The sequence below is a fragment of the Athene cunicularia genome (assembly GCF_003259725.1).
Source record: "Athene cunicularia isolate RWA chromosome 4 unlocalized genomic scaffold, athCun1 chr4_part2, whole genome shotgun sequence".
Lineage (NCBI taxonomy): Eukaryota > Metazoa > Chordata > Aves > Strigiformes > Strigidae > Athene > Athene cunicularia.
In genome coordinates, this window is record NW_020799099.1 from 2,207,037 (window position 1) to 2,224,990 (window position 17,954).

The 17,954-nt window shown below is 39.0% G+C and overlaps 1 long non-coding RNA gene across 1 annotated transcript in view; it reads right to left on the reverse strand.

The window, feature by feature from the left end:
• Positions 1-603: 603 nt before the first annotated feature.
• Positions 604-17,954, reverse strand: part of LOC113479734 — a 22,492-nt gene continuing 5,141 nt past the window's right edge. The window contains exon 3 of the long non-coding RNA XR_003398328.1: positions 604-701. This is a non-coding gene — a long non-coding RNA (uncharacterized LOC113479734). The remainder of the gene's footprint in view (positions 702-17,954) is intronic.

Sequence of the window (17,954 nt, forward strand, 5' to 3'; positions counted from 1 at the left end):
GCAAAAGCCCAGGAGAGTCTTATTTTCGTTATAGGCTACTCTGTTTGCGGGAATTCATATGGATGCATTCCATCTCCAGTAAAAAGTTATATTATGCTGCAGGTGTACAGCACACACAACCAATAAAATAAAAATCAAAGCCTCACAGGTTTCAGCCATTGTCCATTTTTCGTAGCTTGCGGTGTTGGCAAGGAGTTTATGTTCTAAACCAGCATTGGGCAAGATATCCCATTCACTTGCAATAGGAAAAATTGACCAGTTTTAGCTGAGGAGCACAGAGTATCCCTTCTCCCATTGCAGGTCTCCCTGCTCCTTTCCCTCCTGCCCCAGGGAGGGAGGTGCTGCATCGCTGAGCATGTGAGAGGGTGGTGGGAGTCAAACCCACAGCCTCATCTCCATCACCATCCAGCCAAGTCCCACGGAGAAATAAATCTCTGCACAAGAAGCAGTTACTGACCATCAGCCCTGGAGTTTCCTGAAAGTCCGGGGCTGTGGTTGCAGCTCGCCTCACCCTGGGAAAGGTCTGAGCTCGATCTTTGCGGAAAATTACAACTATCTGAATACTTCCTAGCTCCCTACTTAAGATAGTGAAAAAGAGCTCACCACTCTCAGTTTGCTGTCTTGAGAGGAAGGGCGCTGTGTTTGTGACTTTTTATTTTCTGTTCTCATTTCACCACTCCTCCCACTTCTCAATTTCCACACTGAATAGCAAAAGAGATGCAGGCATTAGCTTTCGACAACCTTATAAAAATAAGTCAGCATGTATTATTTACAAAATGTTCAGTCAGAAACTGTAAATTATTCAGAATTTTTAAAAGGAAATTGACAGGGTACCTAGATTTAGTATTTGACTAAGTGCACAAAATTAGAATTAAAACTGCCTGCGAGCATAAAAGAAACTTATAACATTTACTTGGCTGTCAGCTAATTCGTATTCAGTGTTTACTTTTTCCAAATTGCTTGTTTTCTTTAAGTTTCCATTTATTGCTTCATTAATATGATCCACTTCCAATGAAGTGATTTAGGACAAGAATGCCCCAGCGAAGGCTTTTCAGGTATTTTGTGGGCTTTTCTTTTTTAACATCTTTCATATTGTTTAGCAAATCACATGGGATAGAAGCATGACTGCTTTCTCTGGGGAAATGTCACACAAGTAACTTACGCAGGACCGATCAGTATAAGAAGAGGGAGAGCATGGGCTGAGAAAGGAGCCGCATTCTGGAAAAGCATATTTCCACTGTCCTTTACTGGAGACCCCAGGCCTCAGCACCAAGGAGGTCTGTGAGGCATGGGGAGCTGCAAGGGAATTTTCCTACTGAAAAGGTTCTCTAAGAAAAGCATCCCTCCATCTCAGCAGGGTGGAGCCTGGGAACTGATAAAAGCAGCAAAGGAAAAACAGCCTTCAGAGTCTGGAGAGGAAAAGGGAAAGGAGGGGCAGGATTGGTGACTTTCACCTTCAAAAAATAGTGGGTTGAGATTGCATTAGACCATGAGAAGAGAAAAGCAGAAATCCCTTTTAGACTGATCAGTGGAGCCAGTAAGGGACAGTGGATCTCTCCTCATCTTCTGTGAAGGCCTTTGGTACATCCCTTGTCCAGCACACAAAGCTGCTGCCTGTCCTTCCCAGACCCCTCCTCAGCTGACCTGTGATTTCCAATGCCATGGGTACAGATACTGTCCCAGCCAGGGTAGTGCAAGGCCAGCTTTTTTTTTTTTTTTTTTTTTTTTTTTTTTAGGTGAGGACGTTCAACAGGTTTTTCTGTACTCCTCTCAGCATAATCCTCCTGGTTTTAGATGACTGAAAAATAAGAGTGTGGTTTTAAAGTCTGAAACTGATAATTTTGTCAGAGCTTCTGGCTGCTATTGGGTGCACGCTGCCCCCTTCCCACCCCCAAAAGACTGGCTTTCTAGGGCAAGCATGAAACGAGGGAGAGTGGAGGTTAAGTGCTAGAAGCCTGAGGAAGGCAATGTGCACATCCACAGTCTACAGTGTTAATTATTCCTCTTTCAACAAAGAATGGAGAGCATTTGGGGTGGACCAGACTGCAGGTTTGGAGTGAAGAGGGTTGTCAAACATGGGAAGTACTTAATGCAGTAGGGGACTTGTTTCCAAAGGACATGAGACATACCATTTAGATTCACAACTCTTTAAAGTTTTGATATCTACAGTGGAAAACAACTGAAATAGTGAACGTTCGAAATATATTTAAGCCAATGTGTTTAACTGAAGCACTTAAATATTATGTATACTAATTTACAGCTTGATTTTGATAAAAATGTAGGAGCATAAAGCAACTAACCTTAAATAAAAGAGGTGTGGCTGTATATTTAAGTTCAGACAACAGAAGAGATGTCACTTCTTTGTGTGTTTATAAAACAGGTATAACCCCAGTCTGGCCAAACCTAGGTGTGTTTTAATGAAACTCATGTTGCCATTTCTTTCTTTTCCTTCCTGTTGCAAATCCACACACAAGAACTTTGTTCCCTACTCTGAATTTTGCTCTTATTCATTAGCATGGCAATGTGATCATTGTTCAATCTGACAGAGACACAGAGCCAAATCTGACCTTAAACATTTGATAGAGGTCTTTTTGTAAAATATATGATTTACCAACAGCTGCAGTGATTCTACAACAAATATGTTAGTATATCAGAGAACTGGGACACGAGTTTGTTTAAACAAATCCAATAAAGCTATCATGGGAAACTGAAGGAAGTGGGTCACTAGTTTCCTGATAATATTTACGACAGTCCATAGATAAGAGAACTGGAAAGGAGGCCCCTCTTCCTTCCATAGTTTATCACACGGTTAATGCAGAAAGACGAATTGTAGGATAAACTCTGATGTCATGCTCTAGCTTTGTCACTCAGACCATCTGTGCAAAACCATTTATAATAGTGTGGAATTTGGGACAAACGCATGATGTTTAAGATTAAGATTCTGAATGGAAGAATGATACATTTCTCTAAGGCACTCATTCTGAAGTCAAAAGGGAACCTGTGAGCAAAGAGTTTTCTGTGCTCAAAACCTAAGAAATATTTGAATGTAGCTCAGTGGCTCAAACTCACAGAAGTATTAGGTAGTCATCACCCACTGATTTCAAGATCTGTAACAAAGAAAAAGCTGGCCTGATGACTCTGGACTTTGAAATGCTGTTCTTTACTGTGGCACACAAGTAGTATGGATACTTTCAGCAGGCAAATATTAACTGTAAATGGAAGTAGTTCTGGTGCCAATAGCAAAATGAGACTAACATTTACAGTGGTGACTTTCTCTTTTCTTTCACATGCTGAGCCATAAGCAGAAGCATCAGGCCATGTGCAGAAGTGAGCAGCGTGCACATCTCATTATACACCATAGATCAGCTGGGGAGACTAGGAACAATTTTAATGAAATTACAATAGTCTCTAAGCTCCTAAAAACACTTCTGGCAGCAAATCCTTGCTTCCTGAGTAGAAAGGAGCCATGGACTGATAAGTGGATGGCTCTAATTCCTTCTGACCCATCCATGGAAAGATGATATAAACTATGTACATATCTTATTTTTGAATAGCTAACTAATCAGACATGGGTACTGCTTAACTTCAGTGGATATGTGTTAAAACAACAGCCTCAGAAGCTTCTAATTTAATGATAGCAAGAGTTAATTAGGGAATAGAAAGGCTCTGCTGAAACTTGATCTACCTATTATGCTTTTGTGTTTCAATAATACTAATTTAATTAGGTGGAGTTAGAGAAAAAGCCCTATTGTGAGGGTAAAGGGTTTCGAACCGCAATGACAATTTTTTTGGCTCCTCCAAATTGTGGTCCCCAGAGCATGCCGAGCTGGAGCATACTGAGGAACTCTTCTGGTGATTCTTCCCTTCCCACTCAAAAAATGCACCAGGCTAAGCAAGTTGGCAGCAATATCCTTCTTTCACAGAGTTTGAAGGGGTTTTATGGTCCCATGGTCCTTGCAGGGGAAATATACCAGGGGCCAAGGCAGCCATCAATGGAGCAAAATTCCTCTCTTTGCCTCCCTCCCAAAACCTCAGGCATTCCAGCCATCACTAAGATGAGTAGTCACCTTTAAGAAGACAGTCCCTTGGGACTCCACCTGAGCTGCATACCCCTTACGTTTCTTGGGAAACTGGAGCCATCATTAGCAATGAGCCCCCATTCTGGCTGTTTAGATTTTCAGCTGATCCCTCTAATTTGAGCAAATTCCAGACCTACGGAGACTAGAAGTGGCCTTTCCGGGGGAAAGCACACTGTTTCATTTGTAAGGAATAAAAAGTGAAAAACTATGACATGAACCTTGCTAAGATTTCCTCTTTGTTAACCCCTGTCTCCTGTATTTTTCCACAAGTCTCCACATGGTTTTGATTTCAGATCTTCAAAATATAGTTTATGTTCCCTCCCTGCTCTCCTTTGCAGGACTTTGTTTTTCAAAACAGAAAATATTTCCTGGGTTTATATCTTTGTCAGTAGCTTGAAGTGGGGAAAGTCCTTTTTAAAAAGCCCAGTGCTCATAGGAAGAGGAGATTTTGTTTCTGCTTGTTTTCCACTACAGGGTGGCTCTTCTTTCTGCTTGTGGCTCAGAAAGCCTTCCACTTTTGTCCACGTTGTTTTCTGCATCTCTACATTTCTTCATTTGAACCATCAGTCTATGTTGAAGATGTGACTCATAAGCAGTGTCTGTACATAACCCATGACAGAAGACTTGGTGCAGACTTGTTTGTGGTGCCACACACCTCAGGGATGAGGAAGACCCACTCTTGACAGAGAGCAAGCATTCCTCTGGCTGCTGGAAACCTCTTGGCTACAGAGCCAAGCAGCGCCCGCCCAGTCTAGCAGGAAATTTGCCTGACAGAGGAAAATTGTGTCATAAAACTGCTTTTATTTCTCTCGGCCGTCTCAGCCTTTGCGTGGTGGAGCAGGGAATGTAGTGGGAAACCAGAAATCACCTAGGGCTGTTCCATACGAGCTATTCTTGGCTGTCAGAGATGTCCCTGAGGCTGCCCTTGGTCAGGCTGAGACATAAAGTAGTTCTTGAGTCATCAGGGGTTTAAGCAACAGCAGAGTTTGTGTAAAGCCCACCATTTCCCCTCTTGTTCCACACCAAAAATAGCTGGAGTGGACCAGAAATAACAGTGTCCCATCAGCTTTCAGTGTGTCGCCATTAGATCTCCAAGTGAGCAATCTCCGAGTCGGAGATCCTAAATTTATGGCTTTGGTGCTTGTGTGTGACAATACATTTTGGGGTAATTTTGTGGCTTCATTTCTGTGGGGAAGAAAGTCAGAAGGAGTCTATGGTAACCTGAAAACTGCCTGCGGATGTGCTGCAGGGAGGAGAGGGGAAGCTAAGGTTTTGTTTGGAAGAGGAAAAAAAATGATGAAAGCAAACATGAGCCAAGACATAAAGTCTCATTTTGCTCCCATGTGCTAGTGCTTGAGCAGACTATTGTTCTGGACTCAGAGATTGGTTCTTAATTATGTTGAGCAGTGAATGGTTTGAATTACGGCCACATAGTTTGGTGAGCACAAGCCTGTTAAGAATTTTGGCTGGAGAGCAGCTGTGGGGCTGCTCTGAGATCACAGAAGGTGGCTGTTGCTGGAGGTGTTTTTAAGAGTTAAGAGGCGTGCACGCTGCCACCTGAAGTCCCATGCTTGAATGCTTTATCTAAATCTGCCCTTGTCTTTATTCTGCTATTTCAATCTAAAATAAAACATATTGTATTTATTGTATCATCACATTTAGACACTACCATTTTGGAATCTCCTGTGGACATCATCAGATCCAGATGTTTCCAAATGTCATCATCCATACACTGAAATGATTACAAATGGAGATATATTTCTGTAAGCTGTTGCTACTCGGTGAAGATTGCCAGTTTCCACTGGCTTGGAGGAGACTTTTATTTTTAATGGGGTAGGGATGGCCCCTAGTTCAATACTGCAGATTTTTAAATTACACATATTGTTGCATGAAGCACAAGTGGTTGCAGTCTCTGTTCACTCATAAATTTGGACTGATTTCCTAAGAGGTTACTAATTTTAACACGTGTAGGGTAATTTTAATATTTGGATTACACAATCTGATTACCTATCTGTAAAGAGTGCAAGAGTGTGATGTGAGTTCATTATGCACTCTGATCAAGGTATTAAAAATACAATTCATTTCCAACGAAGAATTTTTTTTCCTTAACATCACTGCCTAAATTGACAACTGCACCGGTATTTATATGTAGTGTACAAAGCTCTGCCTGGCTTTCAAATGAATACTACTGCCCTCTACTGCAATGAATATCTAATTCCTGCTCAAAGTTGAATGCTTTCCATTCTAAATGTGCACAGAGTACGAGGAAATGAGTTATATGGATGCCCAGACACAAGTAGAGATACAGCCAACAGCTCCAAAATGGCAAGGGTTTATGCTGACCTCTTTGGCCTTGCCGTGGATGTCAGGGCAAAACTAGACTTCCAGCAGCATGGAAAGAAAATGTGTTCCATAACTTGCTGTTATTGTGCCCTAATTACTAAAGCCATTTTCTCATCTGTTTACTGATTTGGACACTAATAAAAAGTCAGGGATTCTAAATTCATGATTTGGCCACCAGAATGATAAGTATCACAGTGCTAAAATGTAGGTACATAACAAAGTTAGTTATGCACTCAAGAGTGAAAGATTACCTGTTGTGACTCCTGGGAATGCAAAAGAGATGGTAGGAGAGCTCTGTCTTTCTTAAAGCCTTATGCTATGTGCACACTGCACTATGGGAAAGCACTTATTTTTTCTAAGGAATTGCAGTCCAGTAGCTTCACCTGGATGAATGTGTCTTGCTCTTTCTCTATTAAAAAAAAAAAAAAATATCTTTCAGGAAAATGAACAAGGCTCTCTCTTAAAATAATAATTTGATGACAATATACTACAAAAATCACCTCACTATCTTTCTCTCCTTTTTCTGGTAAATGATCTTGATCAGGTGAATGTAATAAACGTACTTAGAAGATGAGCAAAACAGATTTGAAACCCCTCAAACTGTTAAGGAAATGGAATGGTGTCTTCCAGGTACCAGAAAGTGCTTTGATGACTAATGCATACAGAGAATAACTAATGCCTGTTCCTTTTTTGTATTTTAAAAGTAAGTAGAGCTTTTTGTAAGAAAGTGCACCCTAATTCTTTTGGTGAACACTGGTCTTCCTCTGTGAAAGCCCTTTGCATCACGTCCTGCAGGTGAATTAACCAGGAAAATTACATTACTGGACTGAATTTAGGCATGATCAAGGCACTCAAAGCTCAAAAAGGGGACATACCCAGATGTAACTCCAAGTCCCAAAGGTACCTAACAAAATTTACATTCAGAAAGTCAGAGCTGGGAAAGTCAGATGCAGCAGCTGAGCAGGTATTTTGTTGATTTCCATAGTGGTCTTAGGTGTCAAAACCCATGTGGGCACTTAAATTCTTTCTGAATTTGTTAGTGTACTAGAAAAGTGCGCTGCGAAATACAGAAGGACGATAGGATAATAACCCTAGCTGTTGGCTTGGTGCTGTCACACACGGGGCTGTCCTACCCTATTCTGTGGTTACTTTAGCTATAACACAATCCCTAGAAGCCTTCTGGAAAGTATTGATCTCTCATTATTTTCAGAACCTTCTCTTACTCTTATGCAGAATGAACAGCAGCATGCTGGCACAAACTCCTCTCTGCTGATCTGTACCCTTTGAAAGAGTTGAGAGTCTGTCAGAGACAGATGCATAAACCTGGTTGTCCTGGACGTACAAAGCTGGAAACACCAGTTCATTGCTTGGATGTGCAAGTTAGGGAAAGTTGCATCCCTTCCCTGAAAGGTGAGTTTATCCCAAATCTAATGCCTATGTTTGGTTGGGGTTTGGTTTTTTGTTTTTTGTTGCTTTTTTTTTTTTTAATTCAATGATGTTTATATGCCATTAGCTAGTGATTATGATGTCTTAAAACAAATAGCTGCAGATCATTAAAATACTATGCTGTATGTAGTATCCAAGTGTGTCTCATTTCCTACCACTCCCAAGCGATTAATGGGAATGTTCTTTCCAGCTCCCAGCCTCCTAAACCAGAATCATACTTAGGGTTAAAAACCAGTTTTCTTTATACAGAGTGTTCTCACTACAAAACCAGATTGAACAAAAGACAGAAAAACTTGATGTGCTCCTGGGTATCCTTGCCATTTACTGAGACATGAGGTCACTCAATACACACTTCAGAGGAGCAGACACATGAGTACAACAAGGTATTGAGAATATGTGAAGGCTTCACGAGTGTCACATGACCCATGCTGCAAAAAATTATACTCAAAGCTTTTCTGAATGAAGTATATACACCCTTCTTCATTAAGTCATCTCTGTCTTTACTCACATTTGTCATTAGGAGGTTGCTAGATCCCCAAACCATATTGTAATGATCAGTTAGCTTTTTCATAGAATAAAAATTTGGAGAAAATAAATATGCTTCAATTATACAGTGTATGATTTCTTTGTAAGGTCATGCTGCTACTTTTCCCAAGATTTTAAAAAGACAAAAAAAAAAAACAAAAACAAAAACAAGAGAAGGAAATCTATCCAAGAAAATCATTTCAGAAGAGTTTGAAGTAGTAGTTTAGAGATCTGCCTATGTTTCACGGAAAAATTGAAAAATTCTTAATTGCATTTTTTGATGTTTTGTGTCACATTTAAGACTCAAAAAATCCAAAAAGCCAGGTAATATCTGAGATAAATAAGCCCTCAATACTGAAAGAGGCTTTAAATAAAAGCAAATTATGGATTCTATGTCAAACAAAATTACATTTACTTTTTTTAGAACAGCTACCTACTTTATACTGGATTAGTGATAACATAGTAGCAGCAAAAAGTAGAAAAATCTGAATTTACATATCTGCAAAAAGAATATAAAATTTAATAAAGTACAGACTGTATTTAATTTCAATCTAGGTTTACAATGATTGAAAGAAAATCACCTTTACTACTTAAGAGCTTTTGACAATGTGTATTAGACTTTATTATGGAATTTTAAAAATGGTGTTTCAATTTTATTGTGTGGAATTTTAATTTAGTAGTGTGGCTAATGTTGAAAGTATCAATAACTTAACATTTGAAATTTTTTAAATGGCTGGATATTGAAAGTCAAAATAGATCCAGGCAAAGTTAGTACATAGTTAGAATTTCTCTCTCTTTTTTTTTTTTTTTTTTTTTTTTTTTTTTTTTTTTTTTTTTTGTGTGTGTGTGTGTGTGTGAACACATATTTTATACCATTTTCAGTGTATTTTCTCACTGACCTGGTGCTGAATCTGTGGGAAATTTACATAACATCAGTAACTGAAAAACTCAGCAATATGAGGAGCTGCCATATTCCAAATGCCACTGATCCTGCTAAATTGGAAGAAATTGGTAATGGGAGGTAATTGTTATCACAATTACACGTGCCGTAAGAATATTGTTTTGTATGAATACTTACTGCCAGAATGGCTAAACTACGCTCAACAAACTCTAGACACAGGGGACTCATCAAAGTATATTTCATGAGAGATCTTCATGTTGTTATTGGACAAGGTATAAAAGCTCTTGGGGAGGAAGGGTTGTTGATACTGAGAAAAATATTTAATTCAGTATCATATGTATGTATCATATGGTGCTGTGAGAAAAGAGTCTCTGTAAATATATTATTGAAGTATACTATTAATAGTACTGAAAATCATATGCAAGAAACTTGAAATTAGAAGGATAAGAAACAGCCCTTGCTGAATTAGAGCTGAAGTAAAAAAAAAACGAAACGAACAAACAGAGGTCTTGTGTCTCCTGCATAACTGATTAAGCGGTCTGTTAAATCTTAACTGGAATCTTTTGGGGAGGATTCCTCATGTGACAAAATGGAATTACCCCTCATGTCTTTGCTGGAGACTTGATTTCTCTCACTTTGTCTTGGGTAGCAGTGAAGTAAAGGAAAAAAAACTTAGCTGAATCTCTTTGTAAACTCTCAAACTGACCCAAGCTGAAACTTCACATGGGTTTTCTGTTAATTCAGAACATGATTTATTTACTGTAAACAATTCTGAAGCATGGGAAATGGTTTCCAGAGGACTGAACATGAGTTTTCTGGACGAATTGAAAAATCTTCTTGTAATGAAAGACCTGTGGATCTGTTAAAAGAGATTTTGTTTCCAACTCAGATATCTGGCTTGACAGGATCAGCTGGCCTTCTCCTCAATTCATTCCAAAAACATGAACCACTGAGCAAATATACATTAATCAAGGTTTATGTGTTTAGTGGCGCGTAAGGCTGTAAAAGAAGCATTTCTTTCCTCTTTGGACACTAAAATACAAAAAGCAGGGTGGTTTTCTCTCAGCAGCCAACAGCCTTCTTTGTCAAGTAATAGTGATGGTGAGCTGGGTATAGCAAAACTTGGTAGATCATTCTGTTTATGTGGATCAGGTGTCTACAGAGATATGAGATGCTGGTTCATAGTATTGTTTTCAAGGAAAACATAGAGAACAGAAATTAAAGCTGTAGAATTTGGCATGTTATTAAGGAGAAAAAAGTACAAATATCTTTGAACCCCTTCTTTCTTTGGAAATGACATCTGAACAATGGACATAAAAGATGTTCTAAAAAAGTCAAGTATACCTTTCTTTACAATTACGCACCCAAGCTGTGTAACTGGAGAGGTAATGCATTTCGTCAGTGGGCTAAATGACTAAATCAAGGAAATGAACATGGACATTTTGAAAATGATCCGCTCAGTGACAACTAGATTAAGAATGAGACATCACTTCCCGTCGCACTGAAACCTGTAGTAAAAACCTTTTTCCACAAGATGCTAGGATTACAGTCAGGAAAATAGTACAGTTGATAGTAAATATTGATTGTCAGAGAATAAAACATTCATTCTTAGTCTATGATGATGAAAGTAAGATAAAGCCTTTTACAGGTTTTTTGTGTTTTTTTATTTGTTTCTAGTAAAAAAGAAAAGCAAGATTTTTTTTTTTTTTTTTTTAAAGAACTACGGAGGTCTGATAGTGAATCTAAATATCCATTGTAAGAAGGCAGCCATGGTGGTTTCTGAAAGAGTTGATAAAAATTTTTAACGTCTCTTCTGTTGATATGACAGTGTCCTTTATACATAGCTGTAGTATTATAGCTGAAATGTTGCCAAATATATTTCAAGATGTATCAATTGTTTATTGTAATTATTAGGTAATTTAGAGTTCTTATTCTTCCCCTCTTCCTTTCTCTCTCTTTTAAATGCTGCCCTCCCTAACTATTTTGGACTATAACTTGCACATGAAAACATCAATAGAAAAAAAATCCCAGATACATGTACTAGTACATGCTCTGTTCAGTGGAATCAAATCTGTCTTACAATTTCTTATCCTACATTGGTTCATTTCTTCAAGGAGGTTTGTTGCCTAGCTCTAAAGAGAGGTTAGGAATGTATTTATAAAGTGACTTTGATGCTTGAACCTTTCTGTTTTAAGTAACTACTGTCTTAGAATTTTGAAAAGTTTGCAGTTTAGTCTTGCCCTTGATTTGTTTTCCCGCCTGTAAATTCTTGCTTCTAGGTCTCACTCAGCAAAATTATTGTAAAAAGAGGGGAGCATATTTTCTCTCAGTGATGTGCTGCCAAAATTGCTGCAGGAAATTTCCTCAGAACTTGTTTTTGTGATTCATGTGATATTTTTAAGGTAGAGTACTTTTTCTCTTTCCTCCTATTTCCAGAGTCAACTACACACAACCAGTGTTATTCACTTTCCATTATTCTGTCTCATTAAGGGTTAGCAAGTGCAAGTTGGTTTTTTTTTTTTTTCTCCATGTGTTTTTTCTAGCTGGATATTTCATGGGGGATTCTTTGCTTTTTTTTCCCTAGCACTGGCAGCAGCAATAGGTAATCTTCTGATTGAATCTCCTGGCAGCAACCTCCTGAAAACTGCTGAGCATTGTGTGCCTGTTCTTGGAAGTGTGTCACCTAGTTGCAAACTGAGTGGATTTATTTTTCTTCCCGAGGTGAACCAGTCTCTTCTGACCCTTGGACGTCTGCTCTAGACTAGAAATCAGATTCTCTATGTATGTGCAGTGGGATGGGAGGCAGCAGAGGCAAGGAACAAGGGAGTGAGGGAGCAAGTGCCATGGAAATATTTAGATTAACAAGGATGAGATCTGAGTTTGTCTTTTTAATCCCATTTGGCTAGTCTCTCTTCTTACTGATGTAGGTAAATGGCAAATTAGTGTAAAACCTGCAGTTTCGGGGAATTTCTAACTGATCTGTGAAGTACATGAACATCACAGGCCAAAACCAAGTGATTGAGAGATAATCCCAAATTTTCTTCCAGAGAGCTACTTAATGTATGAAGCTTTGAGGTGGGGACCAAGCACCAAAATTTGACAGTGAAGTACTTGTCTGTATGGTTCAGCAAATATAATATGGAACAGATTTTCCTTTGTGCGTCACATACAAGGTGTTTGGGACCTCAGGTGGCTTTTGGACTAGTCTAGGAAAAATGTGGTGTAAAAGGTACACTGGTAGATGAATGTTGCTCTAAATAAGTATCCAAACCTCAATTAAGTAACAGGAGCGTGAGCTGTTCCGATGATGGTATGGAGCAGAAAAAGCACCTAAGTCCTACCATTTTGGACTCCCCTTAGACATGTTGATGTTAACTGATGATCAGTTCTGACTTCAACTCCCTCTGTGATGCCAACTGTTGCACAAATGCTAAAGCCTCGTGTAGGTATGGGGCAAAAAAGTAATATTCAGTTTTGAATTAATGCTGTAAGGGGATTTCGGCTGAATATTTAAGATGAAGTCAAGTATTTGTACAGGAAGCTGGCCATTTACCTTCCCTTGTTTATCCCTCATTACTGCCTGGTTGTATGCAGTAGACATTGAGTTGGCAAAGTGTAGTTTTTCAGAAATTCTAAGTGAACTTACTTTGGCACTAAAATACCATATTGCTTCATTTTGCATGCTTGAGTTGTACAATTCCTGGCGGTAAAAATTGCACTTTGGGGTTTTTGTATTCATTCTACTTAAGACACTGAAATCATAAGTGGTTATGTCTCTCCTGGCAAAATATAAGCCAAGTGCCTGATTTCCCCTTTCTCATACACCAACAGAAGGTCTCCACTGACCTCCAGTTAATAGGATTCCCTTGATGTAAAAGTGGTCTGAGAGTAGATTGAATCTCAAGTGTATTTGTAAGTTTAACTGAGATTCATCAGACTTGGGTCTAATGAAGTACAATAATTATCTATATGTCGGCAACATTTGTCTCCTGGTTAATATTTTTTTTTGTTCAGATGTTATATTACTTGCAGATGTTTTCTTTCTGCTTATTTAGCAGATTTCATTTTTTAAGCAATTTCATGTAATTTTGCAAGTATTTAGTAAACATTACAATACTGGGATTTTTCAAATGGTGCAAAACTGAACTGACTTGCTTAAGCTAAAGCCTTACTGCATGGTAAAGTCTATTCTTTCTTTATTTTTAATTAGCTTAGCGTTCTTTGATATAACACAGTCATATTTTTTCCTATAGATACATAACACAGAAAAAGTGCTGTTAAGCTTTGCTTACATTACAGGTTACAAAATTATTCCTAATACTAGAGGGTAAATATTTTAGCTCTGTGTTCAGAAAAATACAATAATAATCAGTAAATCTTGTCCAAACATTTGGACTTGTCCACTGTAATACTCTACAAAGTTTTAATAACGTTAGTGCATAAATGCAGGCTGCTAATTTATTAAGAACTGTGGCAACCAGGTTGTTTAGGTGGTGCTTGCTGTTAAGAAGACTTACATTCTGTGTATTTGAATGATTGAACTAGCACTAAACCCACATCTTTCTCTATCAAGCCTTCCAGGTTGACTGCATTTGGGATTCATTCCCAACTCCACCATGTTTTTTCACTTGAACATTAAAATGTCAGATAGAAAGAAAATAATTCACAGGTGTCTTGGGGCTTGATTCACCCTCCTCTGACATCAATTTAATGCCAGCATAACTCCATCGAAAACCATGATATTACTTTGGTGCTATACTGGTTTAATGGAGTAGCAAATCGGGCCTTAGGGGGGTTTCTTGGTTACTTCTAATTTTCTGATTAAAGCAGAGTTATTGAAACTCATAAAATCCATGTAACATTGTTGCTCCACTGTGGGCTATCTGCATCAGAAAGCTCACTTCATTCTAGGGCTTAAGGAAATTCCCAGCTGGCCTCAGCTCAGTGAAGGTACATTCAGTCAAACGCTTCAGCAGGATTTGTATTTTTTAATTTGCTTATTATTTTAACCATGTTCAAACACAGAGGTTCCAAATACTCCATGGATTTCAGATTCTTAGGCAGATGTGAGGCACCATCTCCAAATTCATGCTTCTCTTTCCCACTTCATCCTTCCTCTCCATGCAGCCAACAATATGGAAGGTTACTACCCAAAATATTTTCAGGATTGACTCTTTAGGCAGGAGAATTCATTGGTCACCATTTATGGCCTGTTGTTGCTGGTAGTGTGGTTGTGCTGCCACAGCCTAGGGGCTTCCCCAGAGGAGTACAGTAATTCCTCAGTCCAAACTGATACAGACAGAATAAGAGACAAAGGATTTTTTTGTTTGTTTGTTTTCTTTTACACCACTGCTGCTATTCAGATTGTGCCCCTGAAATATAATAAAATAAAATATTTCTTTTTAAAAACCCCAAACCCAAACCTTACCTCCCTAAGCAAAACTTCCTTCTGTTAACGCATCTTCTGCAGGGGTAGGTTAGTCAGCCTTGTGGCACGAGCAGCGTCAGCCAGCTGTAATTCCCTCCCCAGCATGGGGCTGTGGGAGGGTGTCTCGCTCTCCCCAAGCCTGGCCGAGTGCATGTAGGGCTTCTGCTTTATCTGGGGGAATCAATGTAGCGTGCACACTGCCACCACTAAGTAGTTCAAGATCATGAGTCAGAAACTCCTTAATAAGTTACACTGTTCAAAAATCATGCAACTTTTAAGAATTTGAGGGGGCTGGGGGGGGTGTGGGGGCGGGGCTGTTGTTTGTTTGCTGTGCTATTCTAGTCCTTCTTTTATTTTTTTTTTTCTCTGCAGTTCCAAGGGTTAGAAGTGAATTATTTATAAATATGAGAACTGAATTTCCCATGTCATGTGTGATTCTAATAGCCAGACCTTAACAGCACCACCAAAATACTGGGAGTCTCTAGGTTGGATCAGAAGAACTGGCAGCTCTCTGATGTGTTCATCTGGATTGTTTATGTTTTCTCCTCTGGGAGCAAGAGCTTTCTTTGAGACCATTGCATCACTTCTCTCTGGGAGGAACACTTCGTGATGGGCAGCTTTTTGCAAAACTAGCCAGAGAGTTTTCAACAATACATTGTAGGGCTGAGCTTTCCAACACAGCATCCAAACAACCCAGTACGGCGAGGAGAGAAAAGAATGCATGTAAACAGAAGTGGAAAATCAATGAAGGGAATGATTACAGACTCTTTTCATGTCTTAAAGAAGGTCCAGTCAGGTCTGGTCAGACTCATTCTTACAGTTTGTAATCATGTACGTGCCATTCGACACAGAGAAGGTGGCTGAGGTGTACAGACACTGTGACAAATTCTAATGACCTCAAGTTCTATAAATTATTGTAGTGAGAAAAGAAATTGTTCCACTGCCTTTGACTGGTGCGTAGAGGTTGTCCACTCCAGGAAAGTCAACCCAAAGTAACTTCTGAAGTGTGAAGTGTTTTTAGGAACAATCTCATGCCTAACTAAAATGGATTTTCACTTGATTCATCTTTATTCAATACATACAGTCCAAGGGATAATCAGAGAGGTCTTTTATTTCCTAAGAAGCTAAAATGTAGAAGTGCAGAGACCTAAGAGATACAGAAAAAAAAATGCTTAGAGTGGAAAATAAAATGAAGAAAGAAAAAAGGCTTATTTAATTTCAAACTAGTTCCTAGTATGCTTAAAGCCCTGAATGAGGATTTATGTTGGTCCCACTTGATCCAAATGGGTTGCCTCTCCTTAATAACAAAGCTTTCTCTGAGAATGTTTAATACATATTACTGTTGCCAGATACAACCTCCTACTTCTTCTAGGTTTTGAAATAGACTGGGCAATTCCTAAGCTTTCTTTGGCATGTGAAGATAATTCATGTGTTGGACTACAAACTGACTGCTCACCCAAAAACTCAGGAGGCCTGGAAGTTGTAGATTAGGAATAAACAAAAGGAACTGAAAATTCTGTACAAGTAACATTTTAATAACTTTGCTTCTGCATTATATGATGGAAAATATCTTGTGAAAAGTGAATAGTCTGTGAAGGATTCTCTGCCCTTGACTATAACAAGGTTCATTTTCTTGTCCCCTTACATGTGTATGAAGCAGATAACATGCTGATCCTAGTCATAGTTATGCTGTGCAGCAGATAACAATGCTAATCCTACTCATAGCCTGTTGAGAGGGAAAGAAAAATAGACAATAAATAAATCTGGATAATATACTGAAAGATCATTGGCACAGCGATGGCGGCAAATGCACAGGAGAGTGTTCAAGCTGCACTGTGTCATGCAGAAGCATCTTCAGAAAATAATATAGTACATTTCTTCAAAAACTTAACATTCCTGCTGGAGTGTCAGGGGCTGCAGCACCCCAGAAATACCCTTTAAAAGCCTCAGGCATAATTGCTGGCCCTTGCTGGCCCTTGAAACTTCATGCCAGCACTGATGTGAATGGAAGAGATTCCAGCAATACGCCTGTTTCCATGGAGTGTGTCAAAGAACAATGGAGCAGAAGACAAACTTGGATGTAGCTACCCCCAGGAAAGGTTTGTTTTTGTTTGAAAACTGAGACAAAATGTGCATAAATGAATAAACTGAAACGGCTGTAAATAGCCTATGAAAACATGCTACAATAAAATTGTTTAGAATTCTTCTTCATTATCCCACTTCACATTTGAGAGGATGACTGGAAAAGAAGATCCTGTATTTTTTTAAGAAATCCACAGGCATTACAGCAAATGAGTGTGTTTTCCAGTTCAAATATTTTGAGTATTTTTTAATGTTTGCACAGGCTCAGGATTTCTGAGCCCATGTAATAATCTGCAAAAAATCCCACCATTTCTTGCTTTGTGGAGACTCACCACATGGTATATAGTAGAAAACACTTTGCTGTGGCATGTTTAATTGGTTGCAGAGTAGGCAGTACCTCTAGCCATATGTGGTTCCTTGTAGCAACAGGGATGAGACCAGATAAAATATGTCCTGCTTTCCCAAAACAAATTTTAAGGTTCTGTGGCTACCTGACAGGAAAGACCACTTCCAGTTTAGCTACACAAACATAATCTGTGTGTATTAAATTTATGAGTGGGTACATTACTGTGCAATTACCCTCCATTACCAAAATGTTGGATAAGAAGGGGAAAAAAAGTTTTGCTTCTCATTATTTTTCCCTCTGAGAGTACGTTTGCTTTACTCAGAGTTTCCTATACCTGATTCTTCAGTGTCTGTGACCACCAACAAAGTTTCCCCCAGCCCTGGTAGTCTGGTTTAAATGTGTACGCTGTATATTCTCGTTGTCCGGAGGGTTCTGGTAAAGGCATTTATCTCTTGAATGACGTGCAGACTGCCAGATTCAACAGATGACAGCTTAAGCACAGCACTAGTGACCACCAATGGTGTGGTTTTTATTTTGGGATCCTGCTCTTTCTTTTAAAAAAGTCTTTGTCATTATTGACTTTTTTTTTCCCCTTTTGCAAGCTGTTTCTTGTGAGTTCGTGAATCCTTCTGCTCTGTCCCATATTATGAAATGATCTTGATTTCACGTGCACTAATTTTGTGCTGCTCCTCCTCTAAGGTTTGTGGTTTGTGCTCATATGAAATCAAAAGCAGGAGTTTGGGAACAGATGTGAATCCATAGGCATGGACACAAATTCATGCCTTCTCCCTCCCCTCCCTCCCT